This window comes from Nematolebias whitei, chromosome 9 (assembly GCF_014905685.2).
Source record: "Nematolebias whitei isolate Nwh7 chromosome 9, NemWhi1, whole genome shotgun sequence".
Lineage (NCBI taxonomy): Eukaryota > Metazoa > Chordata > Actinopteri > Cyprinodontiformes > Rivulidae > Nematolebias > Nematolebias whitei.
In genome coordinates this window covers 22,603,620-22,611,438 of record NC_056506.1, presented here as the reverse complement: position 1 = coordinate 22,611,438, position 7,819 = coordinate 22,603,620, and the positions used below count along the sequence as shown (strand labels likewise).

The 7,819-nt window shown below is 41.6% G+C and overlaps 1 protein-coding gene across 1 annotated transcript in view; it reads left to right on the top strand.

Annotated features, from left to right (window-relative positions):
* pappa2 (pappalysin 2) overlaps window positions 1-7,819 on the top strand; it is a 102,564-nt gene that overhangs the window by 43,032 nt on the left and 51,713 nt on the right. The gene's annotated exons all lie outside the window — the stretch shown is intronic.

Here is a 7,819-nt window from a genome sequence, read left to right as displayed (position 1 = left end):
ATCCATCCATCCATCCATCCATCCATCCATCCATCCATCCATCCATCCATCCATCCATCCATCCATCCATCCATCCATCCATCCATCCATCCATCCATCCATCCATCCATCCATCCATCCATCCATTCATCCACTTTGACCTTGGTTGTCCTCAGGTTGTTTCTGTGAGTAACAAGTTGGCCATCTGGCCTAAAACATTTGTTTGTTGTACATGATGATTGATTGTTTTGGATGGGTGTGTTTTGCACGTGTTAAAAGCCTGCTTTTGAGATTCCAACAGGCAGTTGTCTTGAAACACAGCAGTGAAGGCTACCTATGGGACAGATCTGGTTGGCAGGCTGTTGACTGAGGAAGTCCTCGGGATGGGGGATGAAATGTTTCTCACTTAAAGAAACTGGTTCAGTTGACACAATTTAACAATTTTTGTTGTTATCTAACGGATGATTGAGCTTACAAACCTTATTCATTGACGTGTTTGCCAGGTAGACAACATGCAGAAACTTAACTAACAAGAACACCGACTGAACATCTGACATGCATTCACCATAATTACCCAATAATAAAGTCCAAAAGTAAAAATAATAATGACCACATAGAGAAATATGCAATAGTCGGATGTTGTCATGGAAACATAAACAAAAACTCTGACGTTGGCATTAAAGATTTTTAAAGCTCTCATTTCGGTGGATGAATAATTGTAAGAAACTGTCAATGTACATGGAATATGGGTGTAGTTTCCTCAATCTTAAGATTGTTTAGAATCTTGTTGAAGATAGTTTAATTTGGCTTGGATTACTTTTTGTGGTCATTGAACAATTGTCAATGCTGCATGGTCTGGAGACAGTGGCGTTGACAAAAAGACAGGAGAAAGAACTGGAAGTAGCAGAAATGAAGATGTTGAGGTTCTCCTTAGGAGTGACAAGGATGGATAAGATTAGGAATGAGATCATCAGAGGTACAGCACAGGTTGAACAACTGGGAGATAATGTTAGAGAGGACACACTGAGATGGTTTGGACATGTCATGAAAATTGTGGAGTCTCAGTTGAAACAGTTTTTGGGGGATCACGCTATCCTAGAGTTATTCCAATCTGGCTTCAAATCTCTCCATAGCACTGAAACTGCTCTACTGAAGGTTTTTAATGACATTTTCATATCCACAGACGCAGGTGATTCTGTGCTGCTTGTCCTATTGGACCTTACATCTGCTTTTGACACCATCGACCACAACATCCTCATTTCTAGACTGGAGCAGTGGGTGGGCATCACAGGGTCAGCCCTTAAATGGTTTGGGTCCTACCTCTCTGACAGAACCTTCTGTGTCAATATCAAAGATTTCAGTTCGGCATCGACAGCGCTCCAGTGGGGGGTACCACAGCGGTCCATCCTCGGTCCCCTTCTCTTTTCTTTATACCTGCTGCCACTAGGTGCTATTTTCCGCAAACACAACATACCCATTCATTTCTACGCCGATGATTGCCAAATTTACTTCCCCCTGAGGCACAGAGGCACACGCTCTATTCAGCCTCTTCTTGACTGCCTGGCTGACATCCGGGACTGGATGGCTTTAAACTTCTTAAGCTTCAATGAGAAGAAGTCTGAAGTCATGCTGTTCCATCCCAGTGGCTCACTCATGAACCATGACATTGACATTTTCTCTCTAGCCCCGCTAGAGAAACAAAAGGTCACTAATCTGGGGGTGATAATGGACCCGTCCTTAAAACTCAACAGTCACGTAAACATGATGGTCAAATCCTGTTTTTTTCAGCTGAGACGGCTGTCTAAGCTGAAGCCTATACTCTCCAAAAAGAACCTTGAGACAGTGATCCACGCCTTCATAACATCTAGGCTTGATTACTGCAATTCACTTCTGTTTGGAATCAGTCAGTCCTCCATTGCTCATCTACAACTGGTCCAAAATGCTGCAGCCCAATTTTTAACTGGTACAGGCTATAGAGAGCACATCACGATAGTTTTGGCCTCCCTGCACTGGCTACCCATTCACCTTCAGATCCATTTCAAAATTCTCATGTATGTTTTTAAATCACTGAACAGTTCCACCCCATCCTATCTCACTGATCTTCTGCAGCCATATGTCCCACTGCGCTCTCTGAGGTCAGCAGACCAGATGCTTCTCTCAGTCCCAGAAACCCGTTGTAAGCTCAGAGGTGACAGGGCTTTCTCTGTTGCAGGTCCACGACTGTGGAATGAGTTGCCACTGAGTGTCCGGCAGGCTCCCACACTCTCAGTCTTTAAGTCTCGCTTGAAGACCCACTTCTATTCGCTTGCCTTTAACACAGTGTGATTTGTTTTGGTCCTGTCTGTACTCTACACTGTTGGCCATTTTAGTTAGCTTCTGCTGCTATTTGTTTCTGTATTTTTATTTTATGTTTTCCTGTGCATGTTTGTTTTCTTTTGTACAGCACTTTGGTTGACCTTGTTGCTGTTTTAAGTGCTCTATAAATAAATTGGTATGGTATGGTATGGTATGTCCAGAGGAGGGACAGTGGGTATATTGGTAAAAGGTTGTTAGAAATGCAGCTGCCAGGAAAAAGACAAAGAGGAGATATATGGATGTGTATTTACTTTCATATGTATTTTACTTTATGTTTTTGAGTGGCACTAGATGCATTTTTTACGCTTTTTATCCGTCTTAACTGTAAAGCACTTTGGTCAGCTGTTGTTTTTATGTGCTATATGAATAAATTGACATTGACATGGATGCAGTTAGAGAGGACATGGAGGTAGTTGGAGTCTGGACAGAGGATGCAGAGGACAGAGTGAGATGGAGGAGGATGACTTGTTGTGGAGACCCCTGTAGAGGGAAAAGCCGAAAGAAAAAGAATTGTCACTGCTCTGTAGCAGTTTTACAAGATTTTAAAGCTCAAAATAGATACAGCATGTTAAGAAATATTATTTTTCCTAAATTGACCTGGGGGGTCCCAAACCTCCCTGACACCCCCTGACACCCCCCCCCCACCCCCAGATTTCTGCCTTAGACAGATGCAGGCAAAAATATTATTAAGTTTCAAACTTGAAAAAAATTAAAGTAGGTTAACTGTCATAGTTTTTATTCTTCTTCTTCTTTTTTCAGCTTTTCCTTCTTCAGGGGTCGCCACAGCGAGTCATCCTCCTCCACCTCGCTCTGTCCTCTGCATCATCTGTCCTCACTCCAACTACCTTCATGTCATCTCTAACTGCATCCATATATCTCCTCTTTGGCATTCCTTTTTGTCTTTTCTCCTGGCAGCTGCATTTCTAACATCCTTCTTCCAATATACCCATGGTCCCTCCTCTTGACATGTCCAAACCATCTCAGTCTGGCCTCCCTAACTTTATCTCCCAGTTGTTCAACCTGTGCTGTAACTCTGATGATCTCATTCCTAATCTTATCCAGCCTTGTCACTCCGGATGAGAACCTTAGCATCTTCATTTCTGCCACTTCCAGTTCTTTCTCCTGTCTTTTTGTCAGTGCCACTGTCTCTAGACCATACAATATAGCTGGTCTCACCACTGTCTTGTAAACTTTTCCTTTGACATTTGCTGACACCCTTTTGTCACAAATCACTCCTGAAACTTTTCTCCATTCACTCCATCCTGCCTGGACTCTCTTTTTCACTTCTTTACCACTTTCCCCATTTCCCTGGACAGTGGACCCCAAGTACTTGAAGTCCTGCACCTTTGTGACCTCTGCTTCTTGTAGCCTCACTGTTCCACTGGCCTCCCTCTCATTTACACACATGTACTGTGTCTTACTATGGCTGATTTTCATTCCTCTTCTTTCAAGTGCATACCTCCACGTCTCCAAGTTCTCTTCCACCTGTTCCCTGTTCTCGCCACAGATCACAATGTCATCTGCAAACATCATCGTCCATGGGGATTCTTGCCTGACCTCATCTGTTTGTCGGTCCATCACCAGAGCAAACAAGAAGGGGCTCAGAGCCGATCCTTGATGCAATCCCACATCCACCTTGAAGCTATCTGTCACTCCCACAGCACATCTCACCACTGTCCTGCTGTCCTTATACATGTCCTGTACCAGTCTAACATACTTTTCTGCCACTCCAGATTTCCTAATGCAATACCACACCTCCTCCCTCGGCACTGTGTCATATGCTTTTTCTAAATCCACAAAGACACAATGGAGTTCTTTCCGACCCTCTCTGTACTTTTGCATCAGCATTCTCAAAGCAAAGATGGCATCTGTGGTGCTCTTTCTTGGCATGAAACGATACTGCTGCTCACAGATAGTCACCTCTCGTCTAAGTCTTGCTTCCACAACTCTCTCCCAGACCTTCATCGTGTGGTTCATCAACTTAATTCCCCTGTAGTTGCTACAACTCTGTACATCACTCTTGTTCTTAAAAATGGGCACCAGCACACTTCTCCATTCCTGAGGCATTTTCTCATCCTAAAATATGCCATTGAATATTTGAGTCAAAAACCTCACTGCCATCTCTCCAAGACATTTCCAAACCTCCACTGGTATGCCATCAGGTCCTACTGCCTTCCCCTTCTTCATTCTATTCAGAGCTTTCCAGACTTCACCCTCACTAATCTTTCCCACTTCCTGGTCCACAGTTTCTATGACCTCTACTCTTCTTTCTCTTTCATTCTCTTCATTCATTAGCTCCTCAAAGTACTCCTTCCATCTTCCCATCACACTCTCCTCACTTGTTAGAACATTACCATTCCTATCTTTAATAAGCCTAACCTGCTGCACATCCTTTCCAGCCTGATCCCTCTGTCTTGCCAATCGGTACAAGTCCTTCTCGCCCTCTTTAGTGTCCAGTCTCCCATACAACTCATCATACGCCCTCTGCTTTGTCTTAGCTACTTCCCTCTTTGCTCTATGTCCCATCTCCTTATATTCCTGTCTCCTCTCTTCAGTACTCTCACTGTCATATTTCTTCTTGGCTAATCTCTTTCTTTGAACAGCGTCCTGCACTTTACTATTCCACCTCCAGGTTTCCTTATCATCCATTCTCTGTCCAGATGACACACCAAGTACCTTCCTACCTGTCTTTCTAATTACTGTTGCTGTAGTAGCCCAGTCATTTGGAAGCTCTTTCTTACTACCCAGAGCCTTTAACAGCTACTCTCTGAATTTACTGTCATAGTTTTTATTAAATATATAAATAAACTTTTATCAATTTATGGTCAATTGAAAACCTTACAAATAAATCTGTGGCAGATTAAGTTATCTATATTTGTGTTTAGGTTTGGATCACAATTGTTAGATTGGCTTTTGCAATGACTCTCCCTTTCCTTATTACCAATAAACAAAGCTAAGAAACAATTTGAACTCAAAGCTGTCTTTGTGAATCCGGGATCAGGTGGTCAGAAAGATATATAAAGTACCAACAACATGCAGCATAACAGGCCCAAAAACAAAGAAAGATGTCACAGGAAGTGCCTCTGTCACTTGTGAGTCCACCACTGAACAACAAGGTTTTGTGTTTTGTGTTTGAAGCATGCAAACAAGCCACAACCAGAACAACACAACACGCAAGGGAGTTTACCCAAAATACTTTTCTGTAAACGGAAAACTCTGCCTGTGTTTATTCTCTATATAAGGTAATAATAACAATATTTTTAAATGATATTCCTGCATGCAGATAAACACATCAGACTCAACGTTATCACCGGCGCCGCGACATTCCTACGTTTTATCTGCTGGCATCCTCTGGTCTTTACAACAGCTGCCCTGTTTATCTCCTGCTCAGTGAAAGGCTTTGCAATTGATACATTCAGACATTATTAGGAATCAAAAAGGTAATAATCTCTGCTGTTGTGGCATGTTTCTCAATACCCTTAAAACGTTCTGTTATGGAACGTCCACTCAATCACTTTTGTTTTGCCTGAAGCTGTATCTCGTAAATACCGCAGAATATTGCAAAGAATCTGTGACAGTTCACCGAAGATCAAACAGCATGTTGCTTTCTATTTGATCCATGTGTTGTTTCGACTGGCAGCAGGCGGGTACTTATTCATGTTTGCTGCAAATGCTTGTGTTACAAGAGCTTGTTACAGGGCTAGAACTTCCATCACCCACTCAATTTATTTGTCAAGAGGTGGGAAAAAAGCTGAAGGGATAGCTTCTTCCCTCCCCCATCGTCTCTCACCAGGGTTCGCCATGCCGTGACTGAAACTATTACATCTCTCGTTTTACAATAAAAAACACGACTAGGAAGGAAAACAATTTGGCAAGGACAGATTTATACAAATTGCAACTCCTAAAAACAATTATTCAGTTTTGCTTCTTAGTCATAGACCGAATATTTGTTTGGGTTTTCTAGCCACAGTTGACCCTGTTAAATTTCACTAAGCTCCTCTGTTTTGTTTTTGTTCCTGAGGCTGCCAGTATTCTGCAGCAACCACAACACATGCTTCCATCTATTGCATGAGCCTTTTTTAGGGTTTATGTAGATTGACGTAATATATCACTCAAGTTCCTTTTTTAATGAGGTTTTTACAGATTAGGATTTCATTTGTACCGGCCTATTTAACTAAATATTAAAAAGGACAATGCAGGTTCTCAAACATTTTCTTTCTGTTTTTTTTATTTTATTTTAATTTAAATTTTTGTAAAGCCTAATTAAAAATGCAAAACTTGGAGTGAATCCTTTTCACAAGCTTATTCATTTTGGTTAGTGAGCACCTTTGCCTCACACTGTTGGGCAGTTTCCTCACAGCAGGAACATTTTAAAGTTGACTCTGGCTGTGGCATTTCTGCGTGTTCATGTTTTCCAAGTTTTTTAGAAGTGCTCTCCTGGTACTCTGGTGTCCTACAGCCCCCCAAAACCTGCATGTTAGGTTAATTGGTTGATCTTAATTGTTCCTAGGTTGGCATGCAAGCACCAATGGTTGTCTGTCTTCTTCGCCCCTGTGATGGACTGGCAACCCGTTCAAAGAGTTCCCTGCTTGTCACCCACTGACAGTTAGAAATAGGAACCAATTTTCCTGATTGTTCCAGTTCAGGATTATAGAAAAAGTAAATGGATGGATAGATTTCCCAAGTTACTTTCTGGGACATAGTTTGGCTGGCTAATTAAAGTCATTTATGCAGAACTATGACATTTTTGATGTCTGAATGTCTAGCAACTGTTAACCAAGTAATGCAATTAGGCTCTTATTTGTCCTATTTAGTGATAGATTGCTGCTGAACATCATGTTGCCCATATATATTTGTTGCAAACTTAGCTTTTTTCTCATCAATATTCTTTGCCACAAAGGGTATACTCTATCTGTAAAACACTTCAGTGCTTGCAGACCATAGAACTGATTAGTTTAATTTCTTAGGAAAACACAAAATAACAATGTGATTATATCTTATTTAGTTTAGATGTTATCCTGCAAGCCATGTCTTATTAAACTGTGTCTCAACCATGCAAATGATATCCCATACTTGTGTTTACTAATATGTTATGCAAGAGGGGCTCATAAGACACGACTGGAACACCATTGCGTTGACATTTTATAGTTCCCAAACAAATCACAATCAGACTGGGGATTAACAAATAATATGTTACTAAAGCCCCCCAGATTAAAATGAACAGTTTTAAAAGTATTTCAAATGTCTTGTTGCCAGACATCACTGGAAACCCAAATCAGTGCCTGCACTGGTCAGTCTTTTTGGCAACACAAGACAAATGAAAGTGAGTGATCTGCAAGTAAACTGAGCTACAGTTTTTGGCTACAGTTTGCAAGCAGCAAATTCCCAATCATTTAGTCAGTGTTTGTTGAAGGAGCAGTCCTTTTCCATTGGTGTCACATCCATCCATCCATCCATCCATCCATCCATCCATCCATCCATCCAT